Below are 16,009 nucleotides of genomic sequence, written 5' to 3'. Positions count from 1 at the left end.
TCTGGTACAACAGACCCCATACGTGGTTGGCCCAACAGCCATATGTTTGCCTGTAAAGCAGCTCCAAATATACCAGCCTTTATCTGGTAGAGCTTATGGCCAGTTCACACCTTGTGGCAACATTGCAGTTGGTTAGAAGGGATGTTAATTGTAAATATGTGGCAAAATGTCAGAAGTAGGGTTTATAGGAAGCAAAGTGGGGTGGTGTTGTGCACCAGATGGATATAGTAGCAAGGTGCAAAATGGAGGAGTATAGTATTTAAGTAGTAATATGCTCTATTGTTTCGAAAGTTATTGCTTTAGTAGATTTTTTAGTTATAATGGTTAGTTTTAATTTTCAGCAACATAACCAGGGAATTCAATTAATGAGTATGTGTAATCAATCTGGTTTTTGATGTCAAATACAGAAATGAGTTATCCAGATCAAGTCGTTCAGCTACAGGTATTTGTTGTCCAGTATGTGATATCTATAATTTTTATTTGGGCACTGCACAAAAAATATCTTTACCACTTTTAGAAATACCAAATTTAAGCCAAAATAGCTGATTACAAATTATATTTCAAAACTTGTGATGCTTTCCAGTTAAGTGTTCTTTGCCCTCGTGGGTAGTACAGTAGGTAGATAGCCATCCACTCCACACTGGGTGGAGAGGATGACTATTCGTACCTACACAAAACCTGAGTTTGAGTCCGTTGATGATGTGGACAACTTTTATGGGCCTTTTTCACAACGTAGCTGAGTTAGTCTCAGGCGAGGGTAGCATGGATTTTCCTCCTGGAAACTCGAGTTTTTCATCTAGCAAATGTAAAATTGACCACAGAACACATGCAATTTACAGACAGTATATACATAGCAATATGGCCTTAGTTGCCAATGCAACTAAGGCTATATATTACAACAATGTTGAGCGTTCTTTGCCTTCCAAGAATTTGATAAGAAAATTAACAATACTATTTGGTATGCTGTTATATTAAGAACATAACAATAGTCTTGATAAAATAAAATATTGCACCATCTAATCAGTATAATTTAAAGAATTTATGTTCTCTATATTACAATTTAAATAAATTTTATGAATCTCTTTATATTATTTTTTTTCTTGGTTCATTAGTAACTAACGCAGTCACATGTTTGGTTTTAGTATTTCAATAAGCTTTGCAAGTTAGCCTAGGAAGCTGACAACTAATCAAGAACTGCAGCACTTTCACCTTCATGCAAGTTATTCTGCATCAAGTGACCAATAGAAGTTCCCCAAGGTTGGCAACAGCAACTTACTGAGGACTACTTTCCAGCCAGATCAGCACCTCAGTTTATCAGTATATCCTCTGTCATGGAACCTTGTTGATTGTTCTGAAAAGTCAACAAATCAATTATTTACTGTTCAACCTTAACTAGGTAGAAACAAGATAACATTACTGCTCTTCCATACATGGAACTAAATACAAAGGATAGCCACAATTTACCTTTTGTTCTCAATGGAAAGCCAACTATACATTTCTTGTATAGTTGGCATTGGCTTTTGCTATGACAATCAACAAATGTTGGTGTCAGTGAAAAGGAACACATTCAATATCGTTAGTCTTCAATACACAGTTTGATCACTTTACTTGTGGAACGGACATACCTTGATTTTAATCTTCATTGCTGAGGTCTGCCATTACTCTCCTTTTTGGAATAATCTCAAACTGTATACACACGTTCCTTCAATGAACACACTTGTAGAAGCATTCCAAGACACCATTTCTTGAAAAGTTTTCAAGCGTGGCCTTTGGTGCCAGAGATTCTTGACCTATATGCAAGGAAGCCACAAGCTTTTGCTGTGGCAAAAAATGAATAAATAATAAGATAAAATAAAAAAACTATTTAAGAACTTCTTTAATGTATCTGTGCCACTTAAAAATTGCAGTTTTCTTAAAAACGTGTCTCCATAAACTCTGTCATTTCTCACAGTCTGTACCACTCATACTGCATCAAATACAATAGCAATAAAATGATGATATCCCAAACAGCCTTGAAATGGCTGTCTGGGTGGTGGTATCCACCAAGACTAAGTAACAATAGTCTTCTCCGTTGGTGGAGAATTACTTATTCGAGATAGTGCAACACCAGATAACTCGTGAAGGTATTACAATATGAGATATGTTAAAAAGGATGCCATTTTACCAAATTTGATAATTCACTTACGAAACAACATGATGCAATTGCACTAACCTTTTCGTTAAGTGCAATAGAATGTTGCTAAGTTTTCAGACGTTCCATTATGAAGCTCGCAGAATGGTTCACACTAATGGCACATAGGGCCACTTTGCAACTGTCATCATATCCTTGGACATATACTCTATGGCAGGGGTGGCAAACCCATGGCATGCTTACAAATTTTTTGGGCACACGGCATTTAGAGCATCCCAAAAAAATTTCAAACCTCGAAACATCACTCCAGGAATCCACCATGAGTCGTGACCTATGCACACCCATTCTCTCTGCCAGGCATGTAGTGACATCCCACCATTCAGTAAATAGCTGTATTCGTGCAGTGACTTGTTTGAAGTCAGAGTGGTGAGATGTATTGACGAAATTGTGATTAAATATTTTGAATATCAGCTTCAAGGAGCACAGCAAAAATTCCAAAGGGGCACGCGAGGGTAGTTTTTTAAAATATTTCCCAATTTTGACATGCAAGTTTATAAAGATTTGCCACTGCTGTATGGCAATCAATCCTTTCAAGTTTCAGTAAACTGCCAATAGATATTGTCTATCGACAGTTTACTGAAACTTGAGAAGTTGCAAATTAAATGATCATCTTGTGTAGTTCAGAATGAGCTGATCTTTGGAGCAGTATGTGGTTCAGTCTCATAAAACTATAGCTGGCATAAATTCAAATTACAGGTGACAATCTCATGGAGACTAATATGATTCACAATATTGTGTACAAAGAAATTTTCAGCAAACACCCACAAAAAAACCAAACTTATTTTTAGGCCACCCGAATAATTAAATGCATCTGCCATTCATTGTGTACAGTAAACCCCCGCTATTCGTGGGGGTTACGTTCCTCACAAATGCCGCGAATACTGAGTTATGGCTCCCATAGTAATAAAGGGCTTCCATTCCAAAATATGAAATATATAAGAAAAACTAGTTTAAAATTTTGTCTATGTATGTATTATATGTACCTTCATAATGACTATGTACATAGACAGTACATAGTGAAATGCAAGCATATGGCATTGAAATGAAAATAAGAAACAATTTAATATTAAATGTAATATTTATTAGAAATTTCAAACCAGCACCCTTGCTAGCTAAAAAACTTATCCCGCCAGTGCTATCACCAGTTTCGCTAAATTGTTGATAAAGGTGTTTTGCCTTTTCACAAATGATGAGTGAACTTAACAGAATTTTATTTTGAGTTCAGTCTTCTATCCACAGATTTAAAGCTTTTCCCATTTTTTCTAATTTAACATCACGAGTTACAGAGCAAATTTTTGAAGCAATTGGCACGTTTTCACGGACACTACGGCGGATTTTTTCTTCTGATTTCTTCATTGATCGTATCATTGACTTATTGATTTTATAATGTTTTGCCACTGCGGAGACATTTTCACCATTAGAAATTTTATATGATAACTCAATTTTATTCGCTAATGTCATCACCTTCTATGATCTTTTCACATTTCCCTTGTTATTCGTAGCCATATTTTTGTACGGGTTAGAAAGAACTTGTCCACAATAAAGTCACTTTCTTCCATTAACACACTCGAAAAAGTCTGTTTTACACAAAACAGTAGATTTATCACTTTTGTAAGCATATCAATTTATAAATTGATAAATTTATTCAATTTATAAGCATATAAATTAAAAACAAACGACGAAACCTTCCATGACAAGCGCATAACACATACTGAACAAGGATTAGCAAGAACCATCCACACTCGCGATTTTGTCGCCCCTCTCCTCCCACTCACTGAGCTCTGTTTTGACTGGGAAAGATAATTTTAGCCATGCCCATGTTTTTTTATGGTGGAAAATGTTCATGGCGCTTTAAAATTCACATTTTCTTAGGTTTCATTTTATATTAAATCTGCGACCGCGAATACAGATCCCACGAATAGCGAGGGTTTACTGTATTATGTCAATAAATTGCATGTGTTCTATGGTCGATTTGCCTGTTTCAGTAAATACCCACAAGGTAAGAAATAGGTTATTTTCAAATTATCTTTTATTCTTCAGTTGACTTCTGTGCAGTACAAAATTTGTCATAAATAGTTCATCAAGGTTTAAAATGCATTCATTACTTGACCATTCTGCAAAGCCAGGAGTAGGCAAATGTGCAGTGTTTCTCTACCTTTTTTTTTTTTATGTGAAACAATCTTGGCTCAACCAAGTATATCTGATCGTCATGGAAGTGACATCATCCATGGCTTCTGCTACGCTCCCACCACTGTGCCGAGTCTGTGCCGAGCACTCGCTAGTAATGTGATCAGAGTGCGCGATGCATTTTTCGTGACCGGCATGATATCTTGAGCTCTAGTGAACCGATTTACAAAATTTAAACGCCATTCGTTTGAATTTCGTTGAACTGCACTAGAAAAACAAAAAAAAAGAAACTGCTTGTCTACCTTGTATGCAAGAAAGATATGTTATTTTACGTGAAAACATCTTTGGCTTGGAAGAGGTTGTTGTTTGTTGTTTGGTTTTTAGGAGCATTAGCAACTAAGGCCATATTGCTCCGGGAAATGTGGTGGTCGTTCTCTTACCTTTCCGCATCTTCAGTATTTGGTGGTGACGGACTCGAACCCCAGTCTAATCAAGAAGCGTGTGCTATGCACTGCTGCTCCTTCCCACCTGGCTACGGAGGCGGCTTGGAAGAGGTTAGCGAAATCCAAGCCAATTTTATTGTAACCATTTGTTGAATAGTATGATTGCAACAATACAAATATTTGTCATTTTCGTCACATTCCATTGTTAGGTGTCATAGAAATTTTCACATTAATGATTTTGGAAAAGGTGTTCGTCAAGTCAAGTGCAGAGCATTCTCGAGAATATCGAGAAAGAATGAAAGCGGCAGTTAATAAATCATTGCATCTAGTCTTAAATGTAATAAATCATAAATATAAATATATTGCATGTAGTCTTAAATGCAAAAAGTCATACATCCATTGCATCTAGTCTTCCAGTTGAAATTATGGAAATTTGTGAAAGATCAATAAAATATTTAAATTCAAAAGCTCTTTTATGTCGTAATCAACATATACAAATCAAAATACAGGGTGTCCCATAATCAATTGCACTTTTGAAAAAAATTATAATGAAAAAAATATGCATTTTAAAAAACAATTTATTTATGAAAGATATTCTACACTTAATGGAAAATTATTTTCTTAAAATCAGATCATCGAGATGATGTCCCCCATGACTACGACACTCTTCAAACGCAACCCTCAAATTTTCGAAGATGGCCAACACATTGCCGGGGGAATGCTTGCCATTTCGTAGCAGATATTTTCTTTTAATTGCTCCCTTGTTGGATTATTGGAGTAAACGATGCTCTTGAGGTATCCTTGCAAACAAAAATCAAGTGAGAATAAATCAAGACATCTTGGAGGCCAGTTGATGTCACCTATACATAAAATTAGTTTTTCTGCAAACAGTTCGTGAATCCCTGGTAATGTTGCAATCAATGTGACAAGTTGCCCCATCTTGCTGTAGCCATACCCTGGTATTGTATCCTGGAAATTCCTGCAGTTATGAGGTCAGAAAATCTCTTAGTATTCGAACATAGCATCCATTACTGCGCAACCATTATTGTGTGTCCATGCGAGTCCTCAAAGAAGTATGGGCCGATTATTCCCGAAGCTGACACTACAGCCCAAACAGTAACTTTAGGACAAACTCTCTGGTGTTTCAGTCTTGGATTATTCTCACTCCAATAACGACAATTTTGTTTGTTTACAGTGTCCAAATGAAAATGAGCCTGATCAGAGAGCAAAATGTTCCCAAATTCGGTAAATATTTTGAAACACTGGCGTAATTTACTCTTGCAATGAAGTCAGAGTTTTAAATCTTGAACCAACTGGATTTTGTAAGGGTGCAGAATCAAATCTTTCTTCAATATTCGGTGTATAGACGTTCAGGGCAAATTTAACTGATTTGCACGGATTCTGGCATATTGAAACTTTTATGCTCTCCACATTCTTATCGCTCGTTGAAGTTCTTGGACAGCTCGGCGGTTGTTGATTTATTGTTGAACTGGTTCCTTTAAACCTCTTGACCCATGATTTGATCAGATTTACACTTTGACTTTTACAAATATGTAAATTGTAATGATCACGAAATCTACATCTAACGGTAATGATTGAATTATTGTTTTGGTAAAATGTACCTATGCAAAACGTGCCCTTTGGTCCCGCAAAGTGATCCGTTGATACTAAATTTCCTAGAACTGGTCTAACAAAAGCCGCATGTTCCTCCTCCCCATCACTCATTTCGAGTTATAAAGAAAACAAAGTGCAATTCATTATGGGACACCCTGTACCTAAAAGAAACACGAAGGATGTTTCACATAAAACCATCTACGGTACGTGCTCGCCACAAGTGCCTTTTTTTTTTTTTTTTGCAAAGTATCAAAATATTTCAAAAGTAAAATAAAGTACCCCTATACTTACAATTAGAGACATACAATTTTAAAAGCATTACAATAATAATGTCATAAAACTAAAAAAAAAAAATGCATTGCTATGTTAATGAATTGAAATACACTACACCATTATGCCTGTGAACATCCTCCACCGCCTCGTGGAGAACCCTCACAGGCAGGGGTGTATTCAGAAGTGGGCAGAGGGAGCATATGTTCCACTTAACCAAAAATTTGAAATTAAAGAATATGAACGCAGGAGGTGTTTTAAAAAAAAACTCAAAATTCTGGTCTCCATATCCCCACGATGATACCTGGATATGCCACTGCTCACAGCTAACACTGCATATAATCATTGTTCTCCCCACACTGGGTGGAAAAGGACTGGATTCTTGAATCCAATCAAGGCCCCTAGAATTTTTATCTGCTTTTTCAACAATGTAGCTGAGTTCGTAGATTTCAAACAAGAGTTCTACCTTCTGGATCTCAGATTTTTCATCCAGCAAACAGGTAACTTGTTATACTCTCGCCTCATAGACTTAGTTGTTTTGGGACTTAACATACTCCACATTGTGGATTTTATGCCACAACGTATCTAGATTGTGCTGCAAGCGAAAGTTGGTGTAGCCAGTAACTAAATATTCCTAGTGCAAAACTATATCTCAAGGCATGCTAGCATTAGTAGAGGCATATGATGCAAGAAAGCAAGCTCATGCAGCATCAACCAAAAAAAAAAAAACGCTCCCATTTCACCCCTCCGTTCGTTCGAAACACCTGTCCAGCTCAGCCTTAAATTTATTTAGGCTATCAACTTCCACAACAAGGGATGGAAGTCTGTTCCACCAACCAACTACCCGCTGGCTAAAGGCAAATTTCCGCACATCTATCCTACATCTGTCTTTCTTCAATTTGAATTTATGCCCTCTCAGATGATTATTCTGAGCAACAGGAAGGATTCCATCGGCATTGAGCATGCTCAAACCATTCAAAGCTTTATACACCTCTATCAGATCACCTCGCCGGTGCCTAGTCTCCAGACACTGTAATTTGCAAAATTTTAAGCCTTTCTTCATAAGAGCAACCCTATGTTCTATTCACTAATCGTGTTGCCCTTCACTGTACTCATTCGAGCAGCTCTACATCCTTCTTGAAATGAGACCTCCAGACCTGTATACAGTACTCAAGGTGCGGCCTGACCATTGCCATATAGAAGGCAATAATCACCTCCTTATCCCTGCTAGAAAAATTCCTGTATATCATTGAAAAGACACCATGAGCTACTCTTGCAGCCTGTCTACACTGCTCAGAGAACTTCATCTGCCTGCACAATTACCCCCAGGTCCTTTTCATTCTCTGTCAGTGTAGTACCACAGAGTTGATACGTTGCTCTTGGGTTACTGTTCCCCCATATGTAGTATTTTACATTTCTCAATGTTAAACTTCATTTGCCACCTCTCAGCCCATTTACTCAACTTTTTTAGATCCTGTTGCAGTGTACGATCATTAGTGTCATTAACAACCCTGACAACGTTCATATCGTCTGCAAACTTGGACATTAAGCTTGATATACCATCATCAATATCATTTATGAATACAGAAAACAATAATGGACCCAACACTGAACCCTGAGGGACTCCACTAATAACATTAGTCCACGATGAGCAGTGTCCATTGATTACTACCCTCTGTCTTCTCCCCCTCAGCCATCACTTTATCCATAGCAGCACTTTGCCTCCAATGCCACATTGCTCCAGTTTGTGCAGCAGTCTTCCATGTGCAACAGTATCAAAAGCCTTTCTAAGATCCAAATACATGTATATAATATCAAAGTTATTCCCTGCATCCAGTTCTTTTGTGACTGAATCATAATCATAATTTTGTGATGAATCATATCGTGTCTGGGCAGAATTGCAGACACTTTCAAATTCAACCCTAATTCACGGCTTTTTTTCAACAGTGACCTGTACTTGTTAAGTAATTCCACCGGTCTCCTACTCTTAATATCATTAGTGCCAAAGTGTACAACTATATCACCTTTTGTGCCCTTAAAAGATGATATCCGCTCTACAACGTCATCAACCTTTGCCCCTGGCAGACATACCCTGGTCCTGTTCCACCTATCCTTTTTACAAAGCATGTTCCCCGTTTCCCTGACAATAGAGTCACCAACAACTACTAGTTCCTGTGGGACCAGCGCATTCTGCCTTGGGAGTTGCCGCTGTGTTGCGTCATGTTCAAGTGCAAGCTCTGGCGTTGATGTGGGCAGCTGAGAGCTTAATGGGCCCCTCAATTTAGATCCTTCGAGGGCATCCATCCTATCCTTCAAGCTCTCATATAGGTCCATAACAACGCTGAGTTGTCGCCTGATTTCCTTACATCGCGCACACACAAAGACATCCCCCAAGGCAATATCATGTCCCATATCTGATTACTCCACAAACATCAAGCAAACAGTGCATTTTAAAAGGCTGTGATTCAGAGGGCAACTTCCCCCCCCCCCAATTTGAGCTAATAAAACAGAAAAAACTTCTCTATTCCAGGCGCCTGCACAAGGCTACCCTCGTACTCGGTGCGTGATGTTGAAGCCTCATGTCCTTAATTTCCGCGGCACAAGCTCTAACAACCTAAATATTTATTAAAATATTGGCCAAATTGAAATATAGTATTAGTTTGCTGATTTACTTTTGTTTTTTTAATGTGCTCTGTGGAAGAACAATTTTAATTAACTAATCTAGAAGAAAAACTTGTTTCATTTCAAGAACCAACTAGTAATAAAAAATTAAAAAAAGAAAAGGAAAACGAGACGAAACTAATCAATGGTGATGCCAAGTGGAGACCAGTACCAAAATTGTGCAATTTTTGTATTTTGCCTTTGACGATTTTAGTTCGAAATTTAAATGAAAGAAGTCAGACAGGTTTACAATGAGTCAAAAAAAAAATTAAGCGCCTACTTCGCCTTCAGTTTTTATTAAAATAATAATAATTGTAAATATTCCAGTCTTGACATTCAGTCATTGCTGATTGACTCAATGCTGAATTCACTGGCGACTGAAAATCCTGAAAGGATAAACTGTTATTAAACTAATCGATAAAATCGCTGTTTTCGTTTAACCGTGACCTAGTTGAAATTACAGCAGCAACAAAATGTCCTCAAGTATTGTAGTTGGCGTTAACAAAAAGATCTATCACCAGCCACTTTTATTTTTTTAAAGTGATTAACCCACTCAATTACATATTTTTATGAGCTGCTCGTGAAAAAAGCCTGAAATGCAATGATAACGAAACTATGGTTTTGTGTTATAATTGAGTTCTGCAGCATTGAAGTGAATAATAGGTTAAAGCAGTTACCTTAAAACACTCCTAAATTAACTTTATTTTCAATTAAAGAGAAAATAATGCAAAACCAAGTTAATGCGTTCCTTGTTTATTTAGACTTTTTTCTAATAGGTTTAAATTCTCATTAATAAATTAAATTAATGAATCTGAAGAATTTTATTAACCACTCAATCAAAATCCATTTATTCCCTAAAAGTGTGAAACAAGTTCACAGCTAGTGGCATAACTAACTGTGAGAGCCCTGGGTGAAAAATTTGGGGGACGCCTTTTTATGGTTTAAAAATGCAAAAACTCTTGTTCTTCAGATGGGAAAGGCAGCGGAATTAAGCGAGTTTGACAAAGACCAGATTGTAATGTCCAGACGACTGGGTCAGAGCATATCCGAAACGGAACGGCTGGTGGGATGCTCAGGATCTCAACCGTGGTTAGTACCTACCGAAAGTGTTCCGAGGAGGGAAAACCCACGAACAGCTGGCGAGGTGTTAGATGACCATGGCTCATCGATGCTGGAGGTGAGCGAAGGCTCTCCCGGATGGTACGTGGCAACAGAAGGGCGATTGTGACGCAACTCGCCGGTAATTGGAATGCTGGTGACAAGAGTAATGTGTCACAGCACACAATACATCGAAGCCTGCTGAAAATGGGGTTGCAAAGCCGCAGGCCACTCTGAGCGCCCATGCTAACCATGGTTCACCGGCGACAACGCCTACAATGGACACGCCAGAATCGAAACTGGACCTTGAGTGATTAGAAAAGGTCGTCTGGTCCGATAAATCATGTTTCCTGTTGTACCATGTGGACGGCCGAGTACGTGTGCGTCGTTTACCTGGGGAAGTGATGGCGCCTGGATGCACTATGGGACGAAAACAAGCCAGTGGTGGTGGTATCATGCTTTGGACAGTGTTCTGCTGGGATACCCTGGGTCCAGTCATTCATGTGCTTGGCACTCTGACGTCTACCACTTACCTAAACATCAGACATCAGAGGGGCTAATGAGGGAAACTCCGGGCTCCGCTCAGGCAACCGAACACACACACCTAAACGTTAGAGAGATCAGATTGATGGTGCCAGGCATTCAGACGTGTGTAAAGTTAACTCTGTCAAAAAGTTTTTATTTTTCAGGAAATCTTGTGATTTAAACCAAAAGAAGGATGTCAATCAAAAGAGCATACAAAACTAGATAAACAGGTGAATTTTTAAGACTCTAGAGTTACTAATTTCAGAATTATGAACGATGTTGTATATTACTATGTAAACCTATGTGATAGACATGCCATATAATAATAACGCTATATCTACCTATAGTATAGGTAGATTACTTACTGGTCTAGATTCTGCTGAATATGAATCCCTAGAATGCTAGAAAAACAACTCATACAAAACTTTGTGACAGATTCTAACTCCAGTAGATTATAATTAGCTCTTTTTGATACTTTAAATGTAATTAAAATGTATTTTTCTTTTCTCCTGCAGGCGTTCCCCATCCATTGCTATCGGTTACAATAGCAGCGCCATATTGGCCGCCATCTTGGATCGGAAACGAGTAAAGGGCTCAAAACTAGTGATATGTTGTTAACTAATGTGAATTTAAAATTACAATACATTCAGAGAAGGTTATCGTGAACCGATTTAAGTCCCCGATAGCTCTTTTTAAAAAAAGAAGGTTCCCTTTATTAAGAGATACTTTTCAAAAATTTTAGGAACAAAATAAGAGAAGATATCAATACTCAAACATGACGCCAAGACGATCACGTGACGCTGCAAATTTGGTATATTACCTGTAATAAACACACCAGAACTGTTCTAACTAGTGAAATAGTACACTAATATTCTGTCTCTCTGAATAACTGCTGAATAGTCTACCAAAATCTTGTTGTGTAACACACAAACTATAGCATTAGACCCCAAATGTCAAAGTTGAGCTATGGTAATTCAATATAATATTTTCGCTACTGAAATTATGGAATCCTTTAATTTTCTGTGTTGTAACAATATGGCTGACTAAGCCACCTCTGTAGCCTGTGGAGCAGGGGAGGTGGTTTAACGTGGCACTGGCTGCACCTAACAAAGATGTATCATATTTTATTTGTATCACTATAAAAAAAAAAAAAACCTTAGGACTTCTTCCTGAGGCTAAAACTGCTGGCATGCACCTCATTGGTGCATGCGGGATTTCCCTCCCCCCAGTGCTTCACGGACTGCTACCTTTTGTTGCATTGAATAGTGTTATCTTGAGTTAATTCTGAACCTTATTAACCCATACTTATTGTAAAATATTCCTTGAGTTATTGAACCTCATTTACCCACGCTGTTGTAAAGTAAAGTGGCGACAGGATCTTGATCTTCACGATATTCCATACTAGTGACACAAGTGTGACATAGTGACAAGTGCGACATATCGTGACAACAATGTAACTGACTGAACTGTGACTACCACACCATATGATGCATCACTCACCCAGAAAGAGGAAAACCCCAGCTGGACTCACAGAGACCACTCACTCACAAGGCACCAGAGCTGTGAGACAACAACACGATGCCACCGAAAACTCAAGCAGGGGCAATCCAAACCCGGAAGCAGAACAAAACACCACGGCTATGAATCTAGCAGAGGCACTAGAAAGTAAGCATACCCAGGATGCCATTCAAGAAGACTTGACTGAACTGCAGGATCCATTTGATAAACTTGAAGATATAATGGCACAGCAAATATCCCCCATGCAGGAGTATACAGAAGAACCCATAAACACATGGCAAAGATGTCCTAATACAGCTCAAGAAGACGAACCAACAGACCTGGACTCATCAATAATTGATGTGATCCAATCATTGCGGGCCACCTGGCTGGGAACCCTTAAAATGGGTATCTTTATAACTGAAAGGACCTTCAATGAAGCCCAAAGAACATGGACTCATATGGAAAAACTGATCGATGAAGTCACATTAGCAAAGGAGAAAATCAACAGCAGCCTTGTAGAAAAGAAAATTACTACCAGAGAGTAATTAAGAAAAAACAGAAGAGAGTGAAAACACAACCACATCAACATCATCAACCCTACAACACCTCTCAGGAGCTAGAGGCGTCACAGACAAGGACACTACATGGGCTGAAAACCAATCTCAAATGAGGGGAAAAGATTCAGCTGCCCCACATCCTGACCCTGATCTGAAAGCAATGGACACTGACTCAGGAGCCAAGGCTCCATTGGACAAACCAAACAGGAGACCAAGGATAGTACTAAACAGATGTGATGACCCTATAATAGAAGCTGAAGAGGAACAACCCTCGACCAAACAGCAGAGAGAAGACCTGAAACAAAAAGAGAGCAGAAAAGAAACAATAGACCCACAAGATGTCGTAATACTGGACACCATAAACATAAATAAACCCATTGATGGAAACAAGATCCATAGTGCAACCAAAAGCATTAAAATTGCACTGTGCAGATACCTCACAACATACAACCTGATCTCAAGAGATACAGCAAATCATGTGCTTTCATTGTGGGCTGAGCAGGAGACTCTCAATACAGCACTCCTGGTGGATAATGAAAGATGGAGAGTGAGAGTAACAGAACTTCGGGCAAGGGTGAATACCATGGCACAAATCAAACTGCCAAGTGTGCAAGGAGCAATCGAAGCAGAAAAGGAACCCCTACTGGAAACTCCAATGGCGACTGATGACCCACAATGGCCCAAGCTAAACAGAAGAACCGGACACAACCAAAGCCAAACATCGTTTGCCCAAATTGCCAATATATACACGCCCAAAATTGGACCAACAATGCAAAGAGCAAGACCCAATCTACCTAATGGCAGCAAACAACATGCCATCATCATTAAAGCTGGTGGTGGTCATAATGTCACGAGTGAAGAAATAAAAGAAAAAGTAAAATCCAAACTAGCCCCAATATTAAAGGATGTAAAAATATCCAATATTAGGAAAATTAGAGCCAATGGCATAATCACAGAAGCGCCAAGCCAAGAAGACCCGAAAAAGATCCAAAACTGTACTCAGTTACAACAAGCAGGACTCCAAGCTGAACTTCCTAGAAAGTTAGGCCCGCAGCCGCATATATGACATCCCAAAGGACATTACATATGACCAAATTATAGCAGACCTATATTATAATAACCTAAACGTTAATTGGATACTCCAGGTAACTGGGGATATAAGAAGAAAATTACTGGCCAACATGAGGAAAGTCTACATAGGCTGGAGGGCTTATATAGTCAATGACCATACAGTGGTGCTACGCTGCTTCATCTGCCTGGGATATGGACACCAGGTGGCACATTGCACCCAAAAGTCCCGAACCGAGTTAAATGCCCCATGAATGGGGCCCTTGAACTCCTGCCTCCACTCTGGCACCTTCCTAAGGACTTGGAAACTAGCCAATCTGAAAATTATTTTGAAAGGGCTAGAACAGGATCCCACGTCCTTCCGGTTTTGGGTAAGGTCCTAGAGAAAGTCATCGCGACCAGATTGATGGAAGCATACTTTACTCGCCGAAACAATGACTTCACCCCTGGACGCGGCACTGAGGATGCAATCGCTGAATTAATAACAACCAGAGACAACACCGACAGCAAATACCTCCTTGCTCTCTTTGTGGACTTCGCGGGGGCCTTTGACACACTATGGTGGCAAAGCGCCCCCGCGAGGTTCAGGGAGGCCGAGATCTTTGCGCCCCTCTACTCCCTGCTATCTGACTACTTTAAAGACCGCGAAGTTATGGTGAGAAGTGGAGTTCGTGAAATCAGGAGGAAAGTCACAAGGGGCTGCCCACAGGATTCGATATTGGGCCTCTTATGCTGGAACCTGGTGTTCGACTCCTGGCTGGGAAAAACCTTTCAATCATCTACCTTCATTGCCTACGCAGATGATCTCACCATACTCATGGCTGGTAACTCTAGGAGAGAAATTGAGAATAGGACAAACTTAATTCTCAAGGAACTCGCTACATGGACAGAAAACAACAAACTAAAGGTGTCGACAAAAAAGACAGCACAAATGCTCATCAAAGGAAAGTTTGACAGGGAGCGACCGCCAGCAATTAAATATATGGATCAAAGGATCAAGTATACCCAAACAAACAGATACTGGGGAATAATAGTAGATGAGACACTCAGCTTCCTCCCTCACGTCAAATATATAAAAGAAAAAACCAAAACTTTCTTGTTTGCTATAAAACAGATAACCAGACGAGATTGGGGCCTTAAAGCTCACACACAGTAAGGCTCTATTACAACTGCATTTTTCTCACAACTCTCTCCTATAGAGCGAAAAAGGTGGCTCTGATTAAGCAGCTGAATCAAGCGCAATGGCTAGCTCTACTAACCATGTCCAGAGCCTGCCGGACAACTTCTGCTACGGCCCTACAGGCACTGCTGGGAAGATGCCAGCCCATCTGGAAATACAATCTCGGTATCTTAAATACAGGCTAAGAAAGAATATACCCACCACCTTGGATGACATCACCATCAGCCTACAAGCAGAAAAGAAAGAGGAACTTACAAGGATAAGAAATAAACTGAAGGAGAGATGGAAGGAAATATGGTCCACAGCTGAAGTGGGGGATATGACTAGGCGATACATCCCGGAAGCAAGAGAATTGACCAAGAAAGAAAAGCTATGGATGGCACCAGGCCTACATGCAGCATTCCTTATGACGGGACATGGTAGCATAAATGCCAAACTGCACCAACTAGGACTGGCTGAAGCACTGCACTGCCATTGTGGTGAAATAGAAACAGCTGACCACGTCCTCGATGAATGTTATTACTATCAAGACCTCAGACAGGAACCTTGGTGGATGCCATACCGCCAATGAATAAAGAAAACCTGATTGCAACAGAAAGTAACTTCAAGGCCTTTAACACATTTGCCACGAAGGCCTTCAAAAAAAGAGAGGCTATTAGAAGAGAGGACTCCCGAACTGGACCTGACAATCGCCAACCATTGCACAATAATTAAGCGAGGACACCTTTCCCCTACTCCCCCACCATCCTGAGTGGGGGAACCTTTCTGCTTGCTT

The sequence above is a fragment of the Mastigoproctus giganteus genome, chromosome 10, assembly GCF_048544385.1.
Source record: "Mastigoproctus giganteus isolate SK-2022 chromosome 10, ASM4854438v1, whole genome shotgun sequence".
Lineage (NCBI taxonomy): Eukaryota > Metazoa > Arthropoda > Arachnida > Uropygi > Thelyphonidae > Mastigoproctus > Mastigoproctus giganteus.
The sequence above is the reverse complement of the archived record's forward strand: the minus strand, read 5'-3'. Positions refer to the sequence as shown.